Consider the following 8,690-nt stretch of genomic DNA (forward strand, 5'->3'; position numbering starts at 1 on the left):
TAATAATCATTGTGTCATTTCATCATTGGTCCTCATATGCAGCCGCACATTACAGATACCTACACTCCAACCTCATCTAGGCGTCTTGCAAGTGTATAGCATTAAGTGGGAAAGAGTGAATCACTCAGGACTAGAACTCTACAGCAAGATCAACTGACTTGGTCATCTGTGTTCATAAAAGAACAGTAGAGGATTGTTTAAACCATGACTCAGGTCTCATTCCAAGATGAAAGCTGGCAGAGAACCAGCCACCCAGTAAACTGCATGTTACCTTTTCTCTTAAAGGAGCCCTATCACCCTTAGTAACAGTATGATTACGTTGCATTTAATTTCAAAGTTCGTGTCTGGCAAACCTCTACCAAATTCAGATTTGGTGATTCAAATACAGCCGTACTGGGCAGTGTTTGTTTTGTTGTACATAGGGTCTCTATGAGTCAGGATCTGCTCAACAGCACCTAACAACAACAAATATAGCCAGAGTCGAGTACTCATGTACTTTGAGAAATCAACATCTGCAGCCACTGTTGCTTTCAAGTTTGAATTGACATTAAAAGACACTTTGTAAGTTCCCACAATACAATATGGGATCAAAAAAAATCCATCAAGTCAATTCAAACTCATGAAATGGGATAAGCCTTTTAAAAAGCTGATACATGTGACTATGTTAAAGATGAAACCCACATATTCAGTACTTGTTCACAAAGAAGAGTTCTACTTAGGTTGGCATTTTGCAACAGTTGAGAAATGACGATGTGTTTCTCAAGTTGGAAAAAAGGGAGAAAGAAGCAATGTACCTAAAATAAGGCAGCTTTTCATGGTATGACTTTATTTGTGAAATAAAACATCTGGTTAGAACATAATCAAATATAGCTATAAAAGTATATTCGTAAAGAGTGGAATTTGGGGATTCTCTTCTGTTTTGCCACTCATCCCTAGATTAGGTGATATGTTATAGACAACCAGTAGATACTAAATTCAAATTTAATTGCTCCTTTGGGACCACTGAAGCACCTTTCACTTAAATTTATTTTGGAGCTAGAAATAATTTTTTCTGATTGTATTTTCTGTATGTTTAAAAATACTGTGTTTTTTTAAAAACCACAAAAGCAATATACATTTATTATAAGAGAATTAGAATATACAGAGAAGCAAAAAATAAATGGTAAAATTAAGTAATCCTAATACCCAAAGATAACTAGTTATCGAGAAGGAATTTTTTGCTGTGCAACATTTTCCCCATAATGTTCTCTGCAAACCTTGCCACAAAAACTTGTAACTTCATAAATGTCCCTCCCATGTTCTATTTGGTCACGACAGATGCCAATACTGTTAATAGCTGACAGGGTGGTATCTAGACTAACTCTTAAACAAAAAAATTTCCAGAAATTATGTTTCATATTCTGCTTGAACTGCCTGTGACCAAAATGTTCTCATAGTGAATCTGACCTAAGCACCAGCGTGTGGAATCACCACCTCAGCCTCTATCAGACAATCCCCAAAAAGTTAAACTGTTAAAAACACTAAAATAATAATAACTTACATGTTAAGTGCAGGGCAAGAGGCTTTGTTTATAGGAATTATCTCATTCAATGCTCACAATATATAGGTATTACTGTCCTTGTTTTTATAAATAAGAAAATTGAGATTAAGAAGGTTAAAATAAACGTGCCCACGGTCACTCTGGTTAGTGGTGAAGCAAGGCTGACTTCAAAACCCTTGCTGATAGCCAGAGCTAGTAATGAAGGCCAGTTATAAAGGACTTTGCATCAAAACTCCAATATGACCACTCTGACAGGGATCACAATAGAAGGTCCTGAGCAGAATGGGAGAAAAACATAGAACACAATTCAATTTCAGAAAAAAAGACCACACTTATGATCTGACAGTGACCAGAGGAACCCCAGAGACTATGGCCACTGGACGCCCTTGTAACTCAGAACTGAAGCCACTCCTGAAGTCCACCTTTCAGCCAAAGATTAGATCAAAAAAACCAAACCCATTGCTGTCAAGTCAATTCCAACTAATAGCGACCCAATAAGACAGAAACAATATCACCCGTGAGTAATGTGCTCCTTTAAAAAATCATCTATTTGAGACCAAAAGGTCAAAAACTAAAGCAAAGATGAGAAGGTAAGGGGGCAGAGAAACTAGATTACTGGAAGTGGTCCAACTAGAATGGAATGAATGAGAATGATAGCGCATTGTGGAAAACATAACCAATATCACTGAATAATTTGTGTAGAAATTGTTAAATGGGAACCTAATTTGCTGTATAAATTTTCACCTTCAACACAAATATTATTAAAAAAAAAATGTTACTTTACAGAAATAGAAAAATCCTCAACTTTATATGGAATGGTAAGAGGCCTCAGATAGCTAAAGCAGTGTTGAAAGAAGAAAAAGGAAGAAGACTTAACACTTTCTGATTTTAAAACATACTGTACAGCTACAGTAACCAAAACAACCTGGTACTGGTATAATTAAATAGACACATAGACCAATGAAATTGATACAGTGCCAGAAGATAAGCCCCTCAGGTTTAAAGGCATTCAATACAACTGAGGAAGAGCTGCCTCCTCAAAGTAGAGTTGACTTTAATGATGTGGATGGAGTCAACCTTCTTTTGCTGATGTGGCACAACTCAAGCTGAGAAGAAATGGCTGCAAACATCCATTAATAATTGGAACGTGGAATATACAAAGAATCTAGGAAAATCAGAAGTTGTCAAAAATGAAGTGGAATGCATAAAGTTCTATATCCTAGGCATTAGTGAGCAAAAATGGACTGGTATGGGCCATTTTGAATCAGACAATCGTGTAGTCTACTGTGCTGGGAATGACAGCTTGAAGAGGAATGGCATTGTATTCATTGTCAAAAAGAACATTTCAAGATTTATCCTGAAGTACAACGTTTTCGGTGATAGGATAATATCTATATGCCTGCAAGGAAGAACAGTTAATACGACTATCATTCAAATTTATGCACCAACCACAAGGGCCAAAGATGAAGAAATTGAAGATTTTTACCAACTTCTGCCATCTGAAATTGATCAAACATGCAATCAAGATGCATTGATATTTACAAGCCTTCTGAAAAAAAAAAAGATGCATTGATAATTACTAGTGATCGGACTGTGAAAGTTGGAAACAAAGAAGAATCAGTAGCTGGAAAATATGGCCTTAATGATAGAAAGGAAGCTGGAGATGGCATGATAGAATTTTACAAGAACAAGAACTTATTCATTGCAAATACCTGTTTTCAACAACATAAACGGTGACTATACACATGGACCTCACTGGATGGAATACACAGGAATCAAGTCAACTACTTCTGTGGAAAGAGACAATGGAGAAGCTCAATATCAGTCAGAACAAGGCCAAGGGCCACCTACAGAACAGGCCATCAATTGCTCATGTGCAGGTTCAAGTTGATGCTGAAGAAAATTAAAACAAGTCCACGAGAGCCAAAGTATGACCTTGAGTATATCCCACCTGAATTTAGAGACCATCTCAAGAACAGATTTGACACATTGAACACTAATGACTGAAGACCAGACAAGTTGTGGGATGACATCAAAGATACCATACATGAAGAAATCAAAAGGTCATTAAAAAGACAGGAAAGAAAGAAAAGACCAAAATGGATGTCAGAAGAGACTCTGAAACTTTCTGTTGAACATAGAGCACCTAAGTGAATGGAAGAAATGAAGTAAAAGAGCTGAACAGAAGATTTCCAAGGGCAGCTCGAGAAGATAAAGTATTATAATGAAATGTACAAAAACCTGGAGTTAAAAAACCAAAAGGGAAGAGCATACTCAGCATTTCTCAAGCTGAAAGAACTGAAGAAAAACACTCAAGCCTTCAGTTGCAACGTTGAAGGATTCTATGGGCAAAATATTGAACAACACAGGAAACATCAAAAGAGGATGGAAGGATGAAAAAAACCAAAGACACAAGGAAAATATTAGTCCAAAGGACTAATGGACTACATAAAACACAGCCACCACCAGCCTGAGCACAGAAGAACTAGATGGTGCCCAGTTACTACCACTGATGACTCTGACAAGGATCACAATCGAGGGTCCCAGACAGACCAGAAGAAAAATGCAGAACAAAATTCAAATTCACAAAAAAAGACCAGACTTACTGGTCTGACAGAGACTAAATGAACCCTCGAGACTATGGCCCCCAGACACCCTGCTAACCCAGAACATACGCCACTCCCAAGTCCACCTATCAGCCAAAGATCAGGCGGGCCTATAAAAAATAACACACATGAGGGACATGCTTCTCAATTCAATCAAGTATATGAAACCAAATGGGAAACACTGGCCCAAAAACAGACAACAAGGCAGGAAGGGACAGAAGAACTGGACAAATGGGCATGGGGAACCCAGGGTGGAAAGAGAAAGGGGGAGAGTGCTGACACATTGCAAGGATTGCAATCAATGTCAAAAAACATGTCGTGTATAAATTTTTGAATGAGAAACTAATTTACACTGTAAACTTTCACCTAAAATAATAAAATTTTTAAAAGACGAGGTTTTTTTGTTTGTTTGTTTTTTTAAGAGTTCATGCAATTTTCCAGTTGGTTGAAGTTGATTTTACTTGGTCTGAATATTTCTCAAAAAGAAAGTCCAGTGATTTGCCATTATATGCAACAAAGCTGTTTGTATTTCCAAATGCACATAAAAGAGAAAGCAACTGTTATATTTCATCAGTGAAGAAATCTATCAATATGTGGAGTACAAATAACCATTCATTTGTATAATTAAAAACACAGATGAAATAAAATGTCTCTTAATTTCTAGAAAGTTGTTTCTGCAGCCAAATGTATTTAAGGAAATACTATTCATATTTGGTAAATATAAATGAATATGATACAATTATTTCTACTTTCAAAATGTAATTACTCTGTTGAAAGTAGATGCTCAAGTGCTTTTTATCTTAGTAGAATCATTGATTTGGATTGAAATATATTCTTAAGCTGGTATTAAATTGAACATAACTTCTTTAAATATATCCAACTTCTGTTTTACCAAAGTAAAATACTTTCCGTGTCATTCTTCAAACACCATAATTAACATGTTGAATCAATAGATAATAAAATTTTAAAAATAAAAAGGGGCGGGGCCAAGATGACAGAGTAGTCAGACACTTCTGGTGGTCCCTCTTACAACGAAGACCTGAAAAAACAACTGAATCGACTATATATGACAGTCTAGGAGCCCTAAACATCAAATGTAAAGTTGAAGAATCGGACTGAGTGACAGGGGGAAGGAGAGATGGTTCAGAAGCAGGAAGGAGTTTCCAGACCTGACCTGGCAGGAGCCAGAGCCCTTCAGGCTGGATCAGCTTGTGTGCACAGTGAGGCAAGTGGCACTTGGGAGCAGTTTTCCACATCGGGAGAGACCCAGCGGCAGAGAGTCTACTCGGCCACCCAGAACCAGTGAGAAGCAGTGCTTGATCAGTGAAAGATAAGTACTTGCATCTGGCCTACCGCACGGATCAAAAACACCCGTGTTAGGGAAAAACCTCTCTCCAATTTACCTCCCCCTCCCCCCTCTCTGTACTGGGCCCCAGGCTGGCTTCAGCGATTGCCGAGTTCCCTGGGCCAGAAGTAGGACTTGTCACACATCCTGAGCCATTCTCCTGGCCTTGGAGAGGGAACAAATTAACAAACGGGAAAAAATAATCTGCCAGATCCCCTATGCCAGGAACTCAGGGTAGGCACAGTTCCTTGGCCTAGGCACAGGCATAAGGGGTCCACAGACTTTGAGTGCCTTTCACTCCTACATAGACTTATGTGGGCCCATTTCAACAGCATAGGCCCTCATTACCACAGTACGACAGGCTGTATACCTGAAGTCTAACCTGAACTGTTTCACCTGTGTAGTGACATGTTCGTGATATTTGACACTGTTCTGCCCATTAAGCAGGGTCTTCACCTACCCACATCAGGGGCTTGAGGACTGGTGGCTCCACGCATGTCACCTAGCCTCCTGCAACAGGGTCCAAGAATAAGTGGTTCCCCCCAATCCTTACAGCCAATAGCATTGGGTGCTCATAGTCTGGCTGTAAAACCTACCCACCTACGTGCTCTAGGGAACAGGGAGATGCTTTCCTCCCAGATACTTGGGGCAGCTGTCAGCCCCCTGCCTTGCTCAGTGCGTGACCACCTACTGCAGCCAGATACGTGAGCCTACACCTGTCACCCATGCTAGTCTAGGACTGTAGGTGAGAGACTGCACCACACACTTGGTTACCGACTACATGGACACCTGAGCTGAATCCATGCAATAAAAGTAAACTCCTGGGCTCACATACTTAGGAACAGATCTAACCACCTGGTTTCAGGATGTCACAGCTTCAAAGGTGCCAATAATCAAAGTAGCTCACATGAGCAGCCCATTTGGGCATATCAAAACAAAACAAGAAGCTAGGACAAAGTAAGCAAACATAAAATAAATAAATATAATAACTTATCGATGGCTCAGAGACAACATTCAATATCAAATCACATAAAGAGGCAGACCATGATGGCTTTGGCAAGCTCCCAAAATAGAGAATCAAAAAAATTTCCGGAGGAAGAGAATTTCTTGGAATTACCAGAGGCAGAATACAAAAGATTAACATACACAACTCTTCAAGAGATCAGGAAGGAAATGAGGCAAAATGCAGACCAAGCTAGGGAACACACAGACAAAGCAATAGAGGATCTCAAGAAGGTTATTCAAGGGCATAATGGCAAATTTAATAGGCTGCATAAATCCATAGAGAGACAGCAATCAGAAATCCAGAAGATTAACAGTAAAATTTCAGAATTAGACAACTCAATAGAAAGTCATAGTAGCAGAATTGAGGCAATAGAAGTCAGAATTAGTAAGACTGAAAATAAAGCACTTGACACCAACTTATATGAGGAAAAATCAGATAAAAGGATTTTAAAAAATGAAGAAAACCTAAGAATTATGTGGGATTCTATCAAGAGGAATAACCTATGAGTGACTGGAGTACCAGAACGGGGCAGGGTGCGGGGGGAAGATAACAGAAAATACAGAGAGAATTGTTGAAGATTTCTTGGCAGAAAACTTCCCTGATATCATGACAGAGGAGAAGATGTCTCTCCAAGATGCTCATTGAACCCCATAAAAGGTAAATCCCAAAAGAAAGTCACCAAGACATATTATAATGAAACTTGCCAAAACCAAAGATAAAGAGAGAATTTTAAGAGGAGCTAGGGATAAACGAAAAGTCATCTACAAAGGAGAGTCAATAAAACTAAGCTCAGACTACTCAGCAGAAACCATGCAGGCAAGAAGGCAATGGGATGACATATATCAAGTCTTGAAGGAAAAAAATTGCCAGCCAAGAATTATATATCCAGCAAAACGTCTCTCAAATATGATGGTGAAATTAGGGCATTTCGAGATAAACAGAAGTTTAGGGAATTTGCAAAAACCAAACCAAAATTATAAGAAATACTAAAGGGAGTCCTCTGATTAGAAAATCAATAACGTAACAACGCAGGACTAGAACACAGGACAGAGGAAGCAGATATCAACCAAGATAAGGAAGTCACAAAAATAAATCAAAGCTAAAACACTGAAAATAGGGAAATAGTGATGTCAATGTGTAAAAGATGACAACATTAAAACAAAAAGAGGGACTAAATAATGTAGACATAGATTTTTCATATGGAGAAGAAGTCAAGGCAATATAAAGAAATAAAAGACTGGTTTAAACTTAGAAAAATAGGGGTAAATATTAAGGGAACCACAAAGGAAACTAACAATCCTACACATCAAAATAAAAAACAAGAAAAACATAAAGACCCAGCAAATACAAAATCAACAACAATGAAAAAGATGAAAAGAAAATACATAAAGAAAAATGACTCAGCACAGAAAATTAAGTGGAACAAAGAAACTGTCAACAACACACAAAAAAAGACATCAAAATGACAGCACAAACTCATACCTATCAATAATTATGCTGAATGTAAATGGACTAAATGCACCAATAGACAGTGGCAGAACTGGATAAAAAAAAAAACACAATCCGTCTGTATGCTACCTACAAGAGACACACTTTAGACTTAAAGACACACACAAACTAAAACTCAAAGGATGGAAAAAAATATATAGCAAGGAAACAACAATCAAAAAAGAGCAGGAGTGGCAGTATTAATCTCTGACAAAACAGACGTTAAAGTAAAATCCACCACAAAAGATAATGAAGGACACTATATAATGATTAAAGGATCAGTACACCAGGAGGACATAAGTATAATAATTATTTACACACCCGACGACAGGGTTCCAAAATACATAAACTCTAACAGCATTGAAAAGAGAGATAGACAGCCTCCACAATAATAGTAGGAGACTTCAACACACCGCTTTCGGTGAAGGATGGAACATCCAGAAAGAAGCTCAATAAAGACACAGAAGTTCTAAATGCTACAATCAACCAACTTGATCTAGTAGACATTTACCGAACACTCCACCCAACAGCAGCCAAATATGCTTTCTTTTCTAATGCACATGGAATATTCTCCATAATAGACTACATATTAGGTTGTAAAGCAAGCCCTAACAAAATCCAAAGCATCCAAATATTACAAAGCATCTTTTCTGACCATAAAGCCATAAAAGTAGAAATCAACAACAGAAAAAGCAAGGAAAAAAA

Source organism: Trichechus manatus, unplaced genomic scaffold (genome assembly GCF_000243295.1).
Source record: "Trichechus manatus latirostris isolate Lorelei unplaced genomic scaffold, TriManLat1.0 scaffold00215, whole genome shotgun sequence".
Classification (NCBI taxonomy): Eukaryota; Metazoa; Chordata; class Mammalia; order Sirenia; family Trichechidae; genus Trichechus; species Trichechus manatus.